The following is a 17,260-nucleotide window of genomic DNA, read 5'->3' on the forward strand; positions in this document are numbered from 1 at the left end:
TCAACAAGAAAGGATACTTTTTTATAAAGTATGCTTGCTTCAGCTGTCTAAAAGTATTTTTCATGGTCGTTCAGTAACGGTTGAAGCAGTGACTGCAGTAAGCCTAGTGGTGGAAATAGTTGTATTGTATGGTTAGTGAGTTTGGGGTTAGCAGAAAAACTTGTGAGTCTGGAGTTCCCCCTGCTGGCTGTCTGTGGAATAACATCAGGATCAGATGATCGTGGGGAAATAAATGCATGTTGGTCGCCCGAACATGGTCACTGTTTTCCTGTCTTTTGTCATTCTTATGCTCACTGCGTCTCAGTGGGTCGGTCCAAGGCCTTTCTACTGTAAGCAGAGGAGAGGACAGCCTTCCAGTAGAATAAATAGAGGCACAGCTCCCAACATTTACTAACAAATGAACAGCTACTAAATCAAAGATCTGTCTCATAAACTACACATGTGCCTACATGTGATAACGAAAGGGGATTGTTGCATTACCCCAAGCGACCACAGAATTTGTCCCTTTAATTTAAGTAATAATTAGGTGGTTTGGTGGGATTTCCTAAATTCCAGTGTGTTTCTGCTTGCCACAACAAAGGCAAAAGGGAGAATGAACTGGCACAGAGACTAAGATATTAGGACCTGTTTAGTAGCGAAAAGAAGGCTGTCCATCATATCGCAAAGCCATTATGACAAGGGCTCCTCCTCCCCTGTAGGATAACTAATAATAATAATGATTTATTCTATATAGCACTTTTCATTACACACAGAATCTCAAAGTAGCTTTAGAAACGAAAATAAATTCAAGGTGATCTGGTACATACTTGGCCGATGGCTTCCACAGCTTCAGATGATAATAATAAGATGGAGAGTGATGTAGTCTGTAGTTAGAGGAGTTGAGGCAGTAAGGCAGTTCACTTCAGATATTTTGCTCGCACTTGTATGTGCTAGAGATTTGTGCTACATACCAATTATTTTCAATATAGAGATAGAAATATATGTATAACTCCTGTTATTTTTGTTTTACCTTTTAATAAAGCACTAAAATTGTGATCTCTCTTAATGGTTCATGAGTCATTTGGTATTGTTCGGCATGTTTACCTGCCTACGTACCTTATATCGCAAGCCCATAATTAGTCAATAGGGCTGACTGGCTAGCTGATAGCCACAACGAATTGTTAGCTAGCTACTGTAACCATGAAGAATTGACATCTATCTTGCATAATATTAGTTTTAGGTCATTTTTTCCTGTTTAACTATCTGGCTAGCTAAATTATTACGATTCACATATTTAGCTGATAATTATGAAGTCAAACGTTTGCTTTGTGTATATCTTGTTTCGTCGATTGTTGACATTGTCCTGGCTGGAAGGAGGTTCAGCGAATGGGGCGGTGAAGCGTGAGGTAATACAGTAGGGGGAGTGCGAGTGCTTCTTAAATGTATTGTTTTATGCATTCTCCTCACTCTTGACCTCACAAAGAACGTACTCAAAAGAATGTAGTGGAGAATACAATCGGAGCATGAGTGTGGAGCATCGTAGTATGTTTGGAGAAACACCCCTAGAGTTTGAGAGTTACGAGCCCCCAGTCACCCAGTAACTTTTGAACTGTCCCTAAATAATCCTATTAAAACACTGCATGGGAAATATGTCATCAACTCAAAACAATTGAAAGTACATAGTATAAAACACTACTTAGCCTAATATGTTATTAAAAGCCATGATAGCATCGTCTACCGATAGGTCTGTTCTGAATTCATATTTCAACTCGTCACCATGCTCTACCTTCCACTCGTGTTTCCCAACTGTAGTCCTCGGGAACCCCCAACAATAGACATTTACATTTTAGAGCCAGACAAGCACACTTGATTCAATTTGTTAACTAATCCTTCGATTAGTTAAATCAGTCCAGAGCTACAACAACAATGTGTGCTGATTGAGCCAAACTAAATAATTGGAGGATGGGGGCATCGATCCCGCTACCTCTCGCATGCTAAGCGAGCGCTCTACCATTTGAGCTAATCCCCCTGTGCATCCAGTAAGAAGTATGAAATCTCAATGACCGCACTGCCAAATCCCTCGTCAACAAGAAAGGATACTTTTTTATAAAGTATGCTTGCTTCAGCTGTCTAAAAGTATTTTTCATGGTCGTTCAGTAACGGTTGAAGCAGTGACTGCAGTAAGCCTAGTGGTGGAAATAGTTGTATTGTATGGTTAGTGAGTTTGGGGTTAGCAGAAAAACTTGTGAGTCTGGAGTTCCCCCTGCTGGCTGTCTGTGGAATAACGTCAGGATCAGATGATCGTGGGGAAATAAATGCATGTTGGTCGCCCGAACATGGTCACTGTTTTCCTGTCTTTTGTCGTTCTTATGCTCACTGCGTCTCAGTGGGTCGGTCCAAGGCCTTTCTACTGTAAGCAGAGGAGAGGACAGCCTTCCAGTAGAATAAATAGAGGCACAGCTCCCAACATTTACTAACAAATGAACAGCTACTAAATCAAAGATCTGTCTCATAAACTACACATGTGCCTACATGTGATAACGAAAGGGGATTGTTGCATTACCCCAAGCGACCACAGAATTTGTCCCTTTAATTGAAGTAATAATTAGGTGGTTTGGTGGGATTTCCTAAATTCCAGTGTGTTTCTGCTTGCCACAACAAAGGCAAAAGAGAGAATGAACTGGCACAGAGACTAAGATATTAGGACCTGTTTAGTAGCGAAAAGAATGCTGTCCATCATATCGCAAAGCCATTATGACAAGGGCTCCTCCTCCCCTGTAGGATAACTAATAATAATAATGATTTATTCTATATAGCACTTTTCATTACACACAGAATCTCAAAGTAGCTTTAGAAACGAAAATAAATTCAAGGTGATCTGGTACATACTTGGCCGATGGCTTCCACAGCTTCAGATGATAATAATAAGATGGAGAGTGATGGAGTCTGTAGTTAGAGGAGTTGAGGCAGTAAGGCAGTTCACTTCAGATATTTTGCTCGCACTTGTATGTGCTAGAGATTTGTGCTACATACCAATTATTTTCAATATAGAGATAGAAATATATGTATAACTCCTGTTATTTTTGTTTTACCTTTTAATAAAGCACTAAAATTGTGATCTCTCTTAATGGTTCATGAGTCATTTGGTATTGTTCGGCATGTTTACCGGCCTTACGTACCTTATATCGCAAGCCCATAATTAGTCAATAGGGGCTGACTGGCTAGCTGATAGCCACAACGAATTGTTAGCTAGCTACTGTAACCATGAAGAATTGACATCTATCTTGCATAATATTAGTTTTAGGTCATTTTTTCCTGTTTAACTATCTGGCTAGCTAAATTATTACGATTCACATATTTAGCTGATAATTATGAAGTCAAACGTTTGCTTTGTGTATATCTTGTTTCGTCTATTGTTGACATTGTCCTGGCTGGAAGGAGGTTCAGCGAATGGGGCGGTGAAGCGTGAGGTAATACAGTAGGGGGAGTGCGAGTGCTTCTTAAATGTATTGTTTTATGCATTCTCCTCACTCTTGACCTCACAAGAACGTACTCAAAAGAATGTAGTGGAGAATACAATCGGAGCATGAGTGTGGAGCATCGTAGTATGTTTGGAGAAACACCCCTAGAGTTTGAGAGTTACGAGCCCCCAGTCACCCAGTAACTTTTGAACTGTCCCTAAATAATCCTATTAAAACACTGCATGAGAAATATGTCATCAACTCAAAACAATTGAAAGTACATAGTATAAAACACTACTTAGCCTAATATGTTATTAAAAGCCATGATAGCATCGTCTACCGATAGGTCTGTTCTGAATTCATATTTCAACTCGTCACCATGCTCTACCTTCCACTCGTGTTTCCCAACTGTAGTCCTCGGGAACCCCCAACAATAGACATTTACATTTTAGAGCCAGACAAGCACACTTGATTCAATTTGTTAACTAATCCTTCGATTAGTTAAATCAGTCCAGAGCTACAACAACAATGTGTGCTGATTGAACCAAACTAAATAATTGGAGGATGGGGGCATCGATCCCGCTACCTCTCGCATGCTAAGCGAGCGCTCTACCATTTGAGCTAATCCCCCTGTGCATCCAGTAAGAAGTATGAAATCTCAATGACCGCACTGCCAAATCCCTCGTCAACAAGAAAGGATACTTTTTTATAAAGTATGCTTGCTTCAGCTGTCTAAAAGTATTTTTCATGGTCGTTCAGTAACGGTTGAAGCAGTGACTGCAGTAAGCCTAGTGGTGGAAATAGTTGTATTGTATGGTTAGTGAGTTTGGGGTTAGCAGAAAAACTTGTGAGTCTGGAGTTCCCCCTGCTGGCTGTCTGTGGAATAACGTCAGGATCAGATGATCGTGGGGAAATAAATGCATGTTGGTCGCCCGAACATGGTCACTGTTTTCCTGTCTTTTGTCGTTCTTATGCTCACTGCGTCTCAGTGGGTCGGTCCAAGGCCTTTCTACTGTAAGCAGAGGAGAGGACAGCCTTCCAGTAGAATAAATAGAGGCACAGCTCCCAACATTTACTAACAAATGAACAGCTACTAAATCAAAGATCTGTCTCATAAACTACACATGTGCCTACATGTGATAACGAAAGGGGATTGTTGCATTACCCCAAGCGACCACAGAATTTGTCCCTTTAATTGAAGTAATAATTAGGTGGTTTGGTGGGATTTCCTAAATTCCAGTGTGTTTCTGCTTGCCACAACAAAGGCAAAAGAGAGAATGAACTGGCACAGAGACTAAGATATTAGGACCTGTTTAGTAGCGAAAAGAATGCTGTCCATCATATCGCAAAGCCATTATGACAAGGGCTCCTCCTCCCCTGTAGGATAACTAATAATAATAATGATTTATTCTATATAGCACTTTTCATTACACACAGAATCTCAAAGTAGCTTTAGAAACGAAAATAAATTCAAGGTGATCTGGTACATACTTGGCCGATGGCTTCCACAGCTTCAGATGATAATAATAAGATGGAGAGTGATGGGGTCTGTAGTTAGAGGAGTTGAGGCAGTAAGGCAGTTCACTTCAGATATTTTGCTCGCACTTGTATGTGCTAGAGATTTGTGCTACATACCAATTATTTTCAATATAGAGATAGAAATATATGTATAACTCCTGTTATTTTTGTTTTACCTTTTAATAAAGCACTAAAATTGTGATCTCTCTTAATGGTTCATGAGTCATTTGGTATTGTTCGGCATGTTTACCGGCCTTACGTACCTTATATCGCAAGCCCATAATTAGTCAATAGGGGCTGACTGGCTAGCTGATAGCCACAACGAATTGTTAGCTAGCTACTGTAACCATGAAGAATTGACATCTATCTTGCATAATATTAGTTTTAGGTCATTTTTTCCTGTTTAACTATCTGGCTAGCTAAATTATTACGATTCACATATTTAGCTGATAATTATGAAGTCAAACGTTTGCTTTGTGTATATCTTGTTTCGTCTATTGTTGACATTGTCCTGGCTGGAAGGAGGTTCAGCGAATGGGGCGGTGAAGCGTGAGGTAATACAGTAGGGGGAGTGCGAGTGCTTCTTAAATGTATTGTTTTATGCATTCTCCTCACTCTTGACCTCACAAGAACGTACTCAAAAGAATGTAGTGGAGAATACAATCGGAGCATGAGTGTGGAGCATCGTAGTATGTTTGGAGAAACACCCCTAGAGTTTGAGAGTTACGAGCCCCCAGTCACCCAGTAACTTTTGAACTGTCCCTAAATAATCCTATTAAAACACTGCATGAGAAATATGTCATCAACTCAAAACAATTGAAAGTACATAGTATAAAACACTACTTAGCCTAATATGTTATTAAAAGCCATGATAGCATCGTCTACCGATAGGTCTGTTCTGAATTCATATTTCAACTCGTCACCATGCTCTACCTTCCACTCGTGTTTCCCAACTGTAGTCCTCGGGAACCCCCAACAATAGACATTTACATTTTAGAGCCAGACAAGCACACTTGATTCAATATGTTAACTAATCCTTCGATTAGTTAAATCAGTCCAGAGCTACAACAACAATGTGTGCTGATTGAACCAAACTAAATAATTGGAGGATGCGGGCATCGATCCCGCTACCTCTCGCATGCTAAGCGAGCGCTCTACAATTTGAGCTAATCCCCCTGTGCATCCAGTAAGAAGTATGAAATCTCAATGACCGCACTGCCAAATCCCTCGTCAACAAGAAAGGATACTTTTTTATAAAGTATGCTTGCTTCAGCTGTCTAAAAGTATTTTTCATGGTCGTTCAGTAACGGCTGAAGCAGTGACTGCAGTAAGCCTAGTGGTGGAAATAGTTGTATTGTATGGTTAGTGAGTTTGGGGTTAGCAGAAAAACTTGTGAGTCTGGAGTTCCCCCTGCTGGCTGTCTGTGGAATAACGTCAGGATCAGATGATCGTGGGGAAATAAATGCATGTTGGTCGCCCGAACATGGTCACTGTTTTCCTGTCTTTTGTCGTTCTTATGCTCACTGCGTCTCAGTGGGTCGGTCCAAGGCCTTTCTACTGTAAGCAGAGGAGAGGACAGCCTTCCAGTAGAATAAATAGAGGCACAGCTCCCAACATTTACTAACAAATGAACAGCTACTAAATCAAAGATCTGTCTCATAAACTACACATGTGCCTACATGTGATAACGAAAGGGGATTGTTGCATTACCCCAAGCGACCACAGAATTTGTCCCTTTAATTGAAGTAATAATTAGGTGGTTTGGTGGGATTTCCTAAATTCCAGTGTGTTTCTGCTTGCCACAACAAAGGCAAAAGAGAGAATGAACTGGCACAGAGACTAAGATATTAGGACCTGTTTAGTAGCGAAAAGAAGGCTGTCCATCATATCGCAAAGCCATTATGACAAGGGCTCCTCCTCCCCTGTAGGATAACTAATAATAATAATGATTTATTCTATATAGCACTTTTCATTACACACAGAATCTCAAAGTAGCTTTAGAAACGAAAATAAATTCAAGGTGATCTGGTACATACTTGGCCGATGGCTTCCACAGCTTCAGATGATAATAATAAGATGGAGAGTGATGGAGTCTGTAGTTAGAGGAGTTGAGGCAGTAAGGCAGTTCACTTCAGATATTTTGCTCGCACTTGTATGTGCTAGAGATTTGTGCTACATACCAATTATTTTCAATATAGAGATAGAAATATATGTATAACTCCTGTTATTTTTGTTTTACCTTTTAATAAAGCACTAAAATTGTGATCTCTCTTAATGGTTCATGAGTCATTTGGTATTGTTCGGCATGTTTACCTGCCTACGTACCTTATATCGCAAGCCCATAATTAGTCAATAGGGCTGACTGGCTAGCTGATAGCCACAACGAATTGTTAGCTAGCTACTGTAACCATGAAGAATTGACATCTATCTTGCATAATATTAGTTTTAGGTCATTTTTTCCTGTTTAACTATCTGGCTAGCTAAATTATTACGATTCACATATTTAGCTGATAATTATGAAGTCAAACGTTTGCTTTGTGTATATCTTGTTTCGTCGATTGTTGACATTGTCCTGGCTGGAAGGAGGTTCAGCGAATGGGGCGGTGAAGCGTGAGGTAATACAGTAGGGGGAGTGCGAGTGCTTCTTAAATGTATTGTTTTATGCATTCTCCTCACTCTTGACCTCACAAAGAACGTACTCAAAAGAATGTAGTGGAGAATACAATCGGAGCATGAGTGTGGAGCATCGTAGTATGTTTGGAGAAACACCCCTAGAGTTTGAGAGTTACGAGCCCCCAGTCACCCAGTAACTTTTGAACTGTCCCTAAATAATCCTATTAAAACACTGCATGAGAAATATGTCATCAACTCAAAACAATTGAAAGTACATAGTATAAAACACTACTTAGCCTAATATGTTATTAAAAGCCATGATAGCATCGTCTACCGATAGGTCTGTTCTGAATTCATATTTCAACTCGTCACCATGCTCTACCTTCCACTCGTGTTTCCCAACTGTAGTCCTCGGGAACCCCCAACAATAGACATTTACATTTTAGAGCCAGACAAGCACACTTGATTCAATTTGTTAACTAATCCTTCGATTAGTTAAATCAGTCCAGAGCTACAACAACAATGTGTGCTGATTGAGCCAAACTAAATAATTGGAGGATGGGGGCATCGATCCCGCTACCTCTCGCATGCTAAGCGAGCGCTCTACCATTTGAGCTAATCCCCCTGTGCATCCAGTAAGAAGTATGAAATCTCAATGACCGCACTGCCAAATCCCTCGTCAACAAGAAAGGATACTTTTTTATAAAGTATGCTTGCTTCAGCTGTCTAAAAGTATTTTTCATGGTCGTTCAGTAACGGTTGAAGCAGTGACTGCAGTAAGCCTAGTGGTGGAAATAGTTGTATTGTATGGTTAGTGAGTTTGGGGTTAGCAGAAAAACTTGTGAGTCTGGAGTTCCCCCTGCTGGCTGTCTGTGGAATAACATCAGGATCAGATGATCGTGGGGAAATAAATGCATGTTGGTCGCCCGAACATGGTCACTGTTTTCCTGTCTTTTGTCGTTCTTATGCTCACTGCGTCTCAGTGGGTCGGTCCAAGGCCTTTCTACTGTAAGCAGAGGAGAGGACAGCCTTCCAGTAAAATAAATAGAGGCACAGCTCCCAACATTTACTAACAAATGAACAGCTACTAAATCAAAGATCTGTCTCATAAACTACACATGTGCCTACATGTGATAACGAAAGGGGATTGTTGCATTACCCCAAGCGACCACAGAATTTGTCCCTTTAATTGAAGTAATAATTAGGTGGTTTGGTGGGATTTCCTAAATTCCAGTGTGTTTCTGCTTGCCACAACAAAGGCAAAAGAGAGAATGAACTGGCACAGAGACTAAGATATTAGGACCTGTTTAGTAGCGAAAAGAAGGCTGTCCATCATATCGCAAAGCCATTATGACAAGGGCTCCTCCTCCCCTGTAGGATAACAAATAATAATAATGATTTATTCTATATAGCACTTTTCATTACACACAGAATCTCAAAGTAGCTTTAGAAACGAAAATAAATTCAAGGTGATCTGGTACATACTTGGCCGATGGCTTCCACAGCTTCAGATGATAATAATAAGATGGAGAGTGATGGAGTCTGTAGTTAGAGGAGTTGAGGCAGTAAGGCAGTTCACTTCAGATATTTTGCTCGCACTTGTATGTGCTAGAGATTTGTGCTACATACCAATTATTTTCAATATAGAGATAGAAATATATGTATAACTCCTGTTATTTTTGTTTTACCTTTTAATAAAGCACTAAAATTGTGATCTCTCTTAATGGTTCATGAGTCATTTGGTATTGTTCGGCATGTTTACCTGCCTACGTACCTTATATCGCAAGCCCATAATTAGTCAATAGGGCTGACTGGCTAGCTGATAGCCACAACGAATTGTTAGCTAGCTACTGTAACCATGAAGAATTGACATCTATCTTGCATAATATTAGTTTTAGGTCATTTTTTCCTGTTTAACTATCTGGCTAGCTAAATTATTACGATTCACATATTTAGCTGATAATTATGAAGTCAAACGTTTGCTTTGTGTATATCTTGTTTCGTCGATTGTTGACATTGTCCTGGCTGGAAGGAGGTTCAGCGAATGGGGCGGTGAAGCGTGAGGTAATACAGTAGGGGGAGTGCGAGTGCTTCTTAAATGTATTGTTTTATGCATTCTCCTCACTCTTGACCTCACAAAGAACGTACTCAAAAGAATGTAGTGGAGAATACAATCGGAGCATGAGTGTGGAGCATCGTAGTATGTTTGGAGAAACACCCCTAGAGTTTGAGAGTTACGAGCCCCCAGTCACCCAGTAACTTTTGAACTGTCCCTAAATAATCCTATTAAAACACTGCATGAGAAATATGTCATCAACTCAAAACAATTGAAAGTACATAGTATAAAACACTACTTAGCCTAATATGTTATTAAAAGCCATGATAGCATCGTCTACCGATAGGTCTGTTCTGAATTCATATTTCAACTCGTCACCATGCTCTACCTTCCACTCGTGTTTCCCAACTGTAGTCCTCGGGAACCCCCAACAATAGACATTTACATTTTAGAGCCAGACAAGCACACTTGATTCAATTTGTTAACTAATCCTTCGATTAGTTAAATCAGTCCAGAGCTACAACAACAATGTGTGCTGATTGAACCAAACTAAATAATTGGAGGATGGGGGCATCGATCCCGCTACCTCTCGCATGCTAAGCGAGCGCTCTACCATTTGAGCTAATCCCCCTGTGCATCCAGTAAGAAGTATGAAATCTCAATGACCGCACTGCCAAATCCCTCGTCAACAAGAAAGGATACTTTTTTATAAAGTATGCTTGCTTCAGCTGTCTAAAAGTATTTTTCATGGTCGTTCAGTAACGGTTGAAGCAGTGACTGCAGTAAGCCTAGTGGTGGAAATAGTTGTATTGTATGGTTAGTGAGTTTGGGGTTAGCAGAAAAACTTGTGAGTCTGGAGTTCCCCCTGCTGGCTGTCTGTGGAATAACGTCAGGATCAGATGATCGTGGGGAAATAAATGCATGTTGGTCGCCCGAACATGGTCACTGTTTTCCTGTCTTTTGTCGTTCTTATGCTCACTGCGTCTCAGTGGGTCGGTCCAAGGCCTTTCTACTGTAAGCAGAGGAGAGGACAGCCTTCCAGTAGAATAAATAGAGGCACAGCTCCCAACATTTACTAACAAATGAACAGCTACTAAATCAAAGATCTGTCTCATAAACTACACATGTGCCTACATGTGATAACGAAAGGGGATTGTTGCATTACCCCAAGCGACCACAGAATTTGTCCCTTTAATTTAAGTAATAATTAGGTGGTTTGGTGGGATTTCCTAAATTCCAGTGTGTTTCTGCTTGCCACAACAAAGGCAAAAGAGAGAATGAACTGGCACAGAGACTAAGATATTAGGACCTGTTTAGTAGCGAAAAGGCTGTCCATCATATCGCAAAGCCATTATGACAAGGGCTCCTCCTCCCCTGTAGGATAACTAATAATAATAATGATTTATTCTATATAGCACTTTTCATTACACACAGAATCTCAAAGTAGCTTTAGAAACGAAAATAAATTCAAGGTGATCTGGTACCTACTTGGCCGATGGCTTCCACAGCTTCAGATGATAATAATAAGATGGAGAGTGATGGAGTCTGTAGTTAGAGGAGTTGAGGCAGTAAGGCAGTTCACTTCAGATATTTTGCTCGCACTTGTATGTGCTAGAGATTTGTGCTACATACCAATTATTTTCAATATAGAGATAGAAATATATGTATAACTCCTGTTATTTTTGTTTTACCTTTTAATAAAGCACTAAAATTGTGATCTCTCTTAATGGTTCATGAGTCATTTGGTATTGTTCGGCATGTTTACCTGCCTACGTACCTTATATCGCAAGCCCATAATTAGTCAATAGGGCTGACTGGCTAGCTGATAGCCACAACAAATTGTTAGCTAGCTACTGTAACCATGAAGAATTGACATCTATCTTGCATAATATTAGTTTTAGGTCATTTTTTCCTGTTTAACTATCTGGCTAGCTAAATTATTACGATTCACATATTTAGCTGATAATTATGAAGTCAAACGTTTGCTTTGTGTATATCTTGTTTCGTCTATTGTTGACATTGTCCTGGCTGGAAGGAGGTTCAGCGAATGGGGCGGTGAAGCGTGAGGTAATACAGTAAGGGGAGTGCGAGTGCTTCTTAAATGTATTGTTTTATGCATTCTCCTCACTCTTGACCTCACAAGAACGTACTCAAAAGAATGTAGTGGAGAATACAATCGGAGCATGAGTGTGGAGCATCGTAGTATGTTTGGAGAAACACCCCTAGAGTTTGAGAGTTACGAGCCCCCAGTCACCCAGTAACTTTTGAACTGTCCCTAAATAATCCTATTAAAACACTGCATGAGAAATATGTCATCAACTCAAAACAATTGAAAGTACATAGTATAAAACACTACTTAGCCTAATATGTTATTAAAAGCCATGATAGCATCGTCTACCGATAGGTCTGTTCTGAATTAATATTTCAACTCGTCACCATGCTCTACCTTCCACTCGTGTTTCCCAACTGTAGTCCTCGGGAACCCCCAACAATAGACATTTACATTTTAGAGCCAGACAAGCACACTTGATTCAATTTGTTAACTAATCCTTCGATTAGTTAAATCAGTCCAGAGCTACAACAACAATGTGTGCTGATTGAACCAAACTAAATAATTGGAGGATGCGGGCATCGATCCCGCTACCTCTCGCATGCTAAGCGAGCGCTCTACCATTTGAGCTAATCCCCCTGTGCATCCAGTAAGAAGTATGAAATCTCAATGACCGCACTGCCAAATCCCTCGTCAACAAGAAAGGATACTTTTTTATAAAGTATGCTTGCTTCAGCTGTCTAAAAGTATTTTTCATGGTCGTTCAGTAACGGTTGAAGCAGTGACTGCAGTAAGCCTAGTGGTGGAAATAGTTGTATTGTATGGTTAGTGAGTTTGGGGTTAGCAGAAAAACTTGTGAGTCTGGAGTTCCCCCTGCTGGCTGTCTGTGGAATAACGTCAGGATCAGATGATCGTGGGGAAATAAATGCATGTTGGTCGCCCGAACATGGTCACTGTTTTCCTGTCTTTTGTCGTTCTTATGCTCACTGCGTCTCAGTGGGTCGGTCCAAGGCCTTTCTACTGTAAGCAGAGGAGAGGACAGCCTTCCAGTAGAATAAATAGAGGCACAGCTCCCAACATTTACTAACAAATGAACAGCTACTAAATCAAAGATCTGTCTCATAAACTACACATGTGCCTACATGTGATAACGAAAGGGGATTGTTGCATTACCCCAAGCGACCACAGAATTTGTCCCTTTAATTTAAGTAATAATTAGGTGGTTTGGTGGGATTTCCTAAATTCCAGTGTGTTTCTGCTTGCCACAACAAAGGCAAAAGAGAGAATGAACTGGCACAGAGACTAAGATATTAGGACCTGTTTAGTAGCGAAAAGGCTGTCCATCATATCGCAAAGCCATTATGACAAGGGCTCCTCCTCCCCTGTAGGATAACTAATAATAATAATGATTTATTCTATATAGCACTTTTCATTACACACAGAATCTCAAAGTAGCTTTAGAAACGAAAATAAATTCAAGGTGATCTGGTACATACTTGGCCGATGGCTTCCACAGCTTCAGATGATAATAATAAGATGGAGAGTGATGGAGTCTGTAGTTAGAGGAGTTGAGGCAGTAAGGCAGTTCACTTCAGATATTTTGCTCGCACTTGTATGTGCTAGAGATTTCTGCTACATACCAATTATTTTCAATATAGAGATAGAAATATATGTATAACTCCTGTTATTTTTGTTTTACCTTTTAATAAAGCACTAAAATTGTGATCTCTCTTAATGGTTCATGAGTCATTTGGTATTGTTCGGCATGTTTACCTGCCTACGTACCTTATATCGCAAGCCCATAATTAGTCAATAGGGCTGACTGGCTAGCTGATAGCCACAACAAATTGTTAGCTAGCTACTGTAACCATGAAGAATTGACATCTATCTTGCATAATATTAGTTTTAGGTCATTTTTTCCTGTTTAACTATCTGGCTAGCTAAATTATTACGATTCACATATTTAGCTGATAATTATGAAGTCAAACGTTTGCTTTGTGTATATCTTGTTTCGTCGATTGTTGACATTGTCCTGGCTGGAAGGAGGTTCAGCGAATGGGGCGGTGAAGCGTGAGGTAATACAGTAGGGGGAGTGCGAGTGCTTCTTAAATGTATTGTTTTATGCATTCTCCTCACTCTTGACCTCACAAAGAACGTACTCAAAAGAATGTAGTGGAGAATACAATCGGAGCATGAGTGTGGAGCATCGTAGTATGTTTGGAGAAACACCCCTAGAGTTTGAGAGTTACGAGCCCCCAGTCACCCAGTAACTTTTGAACTGTCCCTAAATAATCCTATTAAAACACTGCATGAGAAATATGTCATCAACTCAAAACAATTGAAAGTACATAGTATAAAACACTACTTAGCCTAATATGTTATTAAAAGCCATGATAGCATCGTCTACCGATAGGTCGGTTCTGAATTCATATTTCAACTCGTCACCATGCTCTACCTTCCACTCGTGTTTCCCAACTGTAGTCCTCGGGAACCCCCAACAATAGACATTTACATTTTAGAGCCAGACAAGCACACTTGATTCAATTTGTTAACTAATCCTTCGATTAGTTAAATCAGTCCAGAGCTACAACAACAATGTGTGCTGATTGAACCAAACTAAATAATTGGAGGATGCGGGCATCGATCCCGCTACCTCTCGCATGCTAAGCGAGCGCTCTACCATTTGAGCTAATCCCCCTGTGCATCCAGTAAGAAGTATGAAATCTCAATGACCGCACTGCCAAATCCCCCGTCAACAAGAAAGGATACTTTTTTATAAAGTATGCTTGCTTCAGCTGTCTAAAAGTATTTTTCATGGTCGTTCAGTAACGGTTGAAGCAGTGACTGCAGTAAGCCTAGTGGTGGAAATAGTTGTATTGTATGGTTAGTGAGTTTGGGGTTAGCAGAAAAACTTGTGAGTCTGGAGTTCCCCCTGCTGGCTGTCTGTGGAATAACGTCAGGATCAGATGATCGTGGGGAAATAAATGCATGTTGGTCGCCCGAACATGGTCACTGTTTTCCTGTCTTTTGTCGTTCTTATGCTCACTGCATCTCAGTGGGTCGGTCCAAGGCCTTTCTACTGTAAGCAGAGGAGAGGACAGCCTTCCAGTAGAATAAATAGAGGCACAGCTCCCAACATTTACTAACAAATGAACAGCTACTAAATCAAAGATCTGTCTCATAAACTACACATGTGCCTACATGTGATAACGAAAGGGGATTGTTGCATTACCCCAAGCGACCACAGAATTTGTCCCTTTAATTTAAGTAATAATTAGGTGGTTTGGTGGGATTTCCTAAATTCCAGTGTGTTTCTGCTTGCCACAACAAAGGCAAAAGAGAGAATGAACTGGCACAGAGACTAAGATATTAGGACCTGTTTAGTAGCGAAAAGAAGGCTGTCCATCATATCGCAAAGCCATTATGACAAGGGCTCCTCCTCCCCTGTAGGATAACTAATAATAATAATGATTTATTCTATATAGCACTTTTCATTACACACAGAATCTCAAAGTAGCTTTAGAAACGAAAATAAATTCAAGGTGATCTGGTACATACTTGGCCGATGGCTTCCACAGCTTCAGATGATAATAATAAGATGGAGAGTGATGGAGTCTGAAGTTAGAGGAGTTGAGGCAGTAAGGCAGTTCACTTCAGATATTTTGCTCGCACTTGTATGTGCTAGAGATTTGTGCTACATACCAATTATTTTCAATATAGAGATAGAAATATATGTATAACTCCTGTTATTTTTGTTTTACCTTTTAATAAAGCACTAAAATTGTGATCTCTCTTAATGGTTCATGAGTAATTTGGTATTGTTCGGCATGTTTACCTGCCTACGTACCTTATATCGCAAGCCCATAATTAGTCAATAGGGCTGACTGGCTAGCTGATAGCCACAACGAATTGTTAGCTAGCTACTGTAACCATGAAGAATTGACATCTATCTTGCATAATATTAGTTTTAGGTCATTTTTTCCTGTTTAACTATCTGGCTAGCTAAATTATTACGATTCACATATTTAGCTGATAATTATGAAGTCAAACGTTTGCATTGTGTATATCTTGTTTCGTCGATTGTTGACATTGTCCTGGCTGGAAGGAGGTTCAGCGAATGGGGCGGTGAAGCGTGAGGTAATACAGTAGGGGGAGTGCGAGTGCTTCTTAAATGTATTGTTTTATGCATTCTCCTCACTCTTGACCTCACAAAGAACGTACTCAAAAGAATGTAGTGGAGAATACAATCGGAGCATGAGTGTGTAGCATCGTAGTATGTTTGGAGAAACACCCCTAGAGTTTGAGAGTTACGAGCCCCCAGTCACCCAGTAACTTTTGAACTGTCCCTAAATAATCCTATTAAAACACTGCATGAGAAATATGTCATCAACTCAAAACAATTGAAAGTACATAGTATAAAACACTACTTAGCCTAATATGTTATTAAAAGCCATGATAGCATCGTCTACCGATAGGTCTGTTCTGAATTCATATTTCAACTCGTCACCATGCTCTACCTTCCACTCGTGTTTCCCAACTGTAGTCCTCGGGAACCCCCAACAATAGACATTTACATTTTAGAGCCAGACAAGCACACTTGATTCAATTTGTTAACTAATCCTTCGATTAGTTAAATCAGTCCAGAGCTACAACAACAATGTGTGCTGATTGAACCAAACTAAATAATTGGAGGATGGGGGCATCGATCCCGCTACCTCTCGCATGCTAAGCGAGCGCTCTACCATTTGAGCTAATCCTCTGTGCATCCAGTAAGAAGTATGAAATCTCAATGACCGCACTGCCAAATCCCTCGTCAACAAGAAAGGATACTTTTTTATAAAGTATGCTTGCTTCAGCTGTCTAAAAGTATTTTTCATGGTCGTTCAGTAACGGTTGAAGCAGTGACTGCAGTAAGCCTAGTGGTGGAAATAGTTGTATTGTATGGTTAGTGAGTTTGGGGTTAGCAGAAAAACTTGTGAGTCTGGAGTTCCCCCTGCTGGCTGTCTGTGGAATAACATCAGGATCAGATGATCGTGGGGAAATAAATGCATGTTGGTCGCCCGAACATGGTCACTGTTTTCCTGTCTTTTGTCGTTCTTATGCTCACTGCGTCTCAGTGGGTCGGTCCAAGGCCTTTCTACTGTAAGCAGAGGAGAGGACAGCCTTCCAGTAGAATAAATAGAGGCACAGCTCCCAACATTTACTATCAAATGAACAGCTACTAAATCAAAGATCTGTCTCATAAACTACACATGTGCCTACATGTGATAACGAAAGGGGATTGTTGCATTACCCCAAGCGACCACAGAATTTGTCCCTTTAATTTAAGTAATAATTAGGTGGTTTGGTGGGATTTCCTAAATTCCAGTGTGTTTCTGCTTGCCACAACAAAGGCAAAAGAGAGAATGAACTGGCACAGAGACTAAGATATTAGGACCTGTTTAGTAGCGAAAAGAAGGCTGTCCATCATATCGCAAAGCCATTATGACAAGGGCTCCTCCTCCCCTGTAGGATAACTAATAATAATAATGATTTATTCTATATAGCACTTTTCATTACACACAGAATCTCAAAGTAGCTTTA

General features: G+C 40.2%; 2 non-coding genes across 2 annotated transcripts; both read right to left on the reverse strand.

The window, feature by feature from the left end:
* Nucleotides 1-12,243: 12,243 nt before the first annotated feature.
* trnaa-agc (transfer RNA alanine (anticodon AGC)) lies at nucleotides 12,244-12,316 on the reverse strand. Its single transcript has one exon. It is a non-coding gene; the product is annotated as a tRNA-Ala (tRNA).
* A 1,986-nt stretch (nucleotides 12,317-14,302) lies between these two features.
* On the reverse strand, nucleotides 14,303-14,375 carry trnaa-agc (transfer RNA alanine (anticodon AGC)). Its single transcript has one exon. It is a non-coding gene; the product is annotated as a tRNA-Ala (tRNA).
* Between the last annotated feature and the right edge of the window lie 2,885 nt (nucleotides 14,376-17,260).

This window comes from Salmo salar, chromosome 09 (genome assembly GCF_965601325.2).
Source record: "Salmo salar chromosome 09, fSalSal1, whole genome shotgun sequence".
NCBI classification, from domain to species: domain Eukaryota; kingdom Metazoa; phylum Chordata; class Actinopteri; order Salmoniformes; family Salmonidae; genus Salmo; species Salmo salar.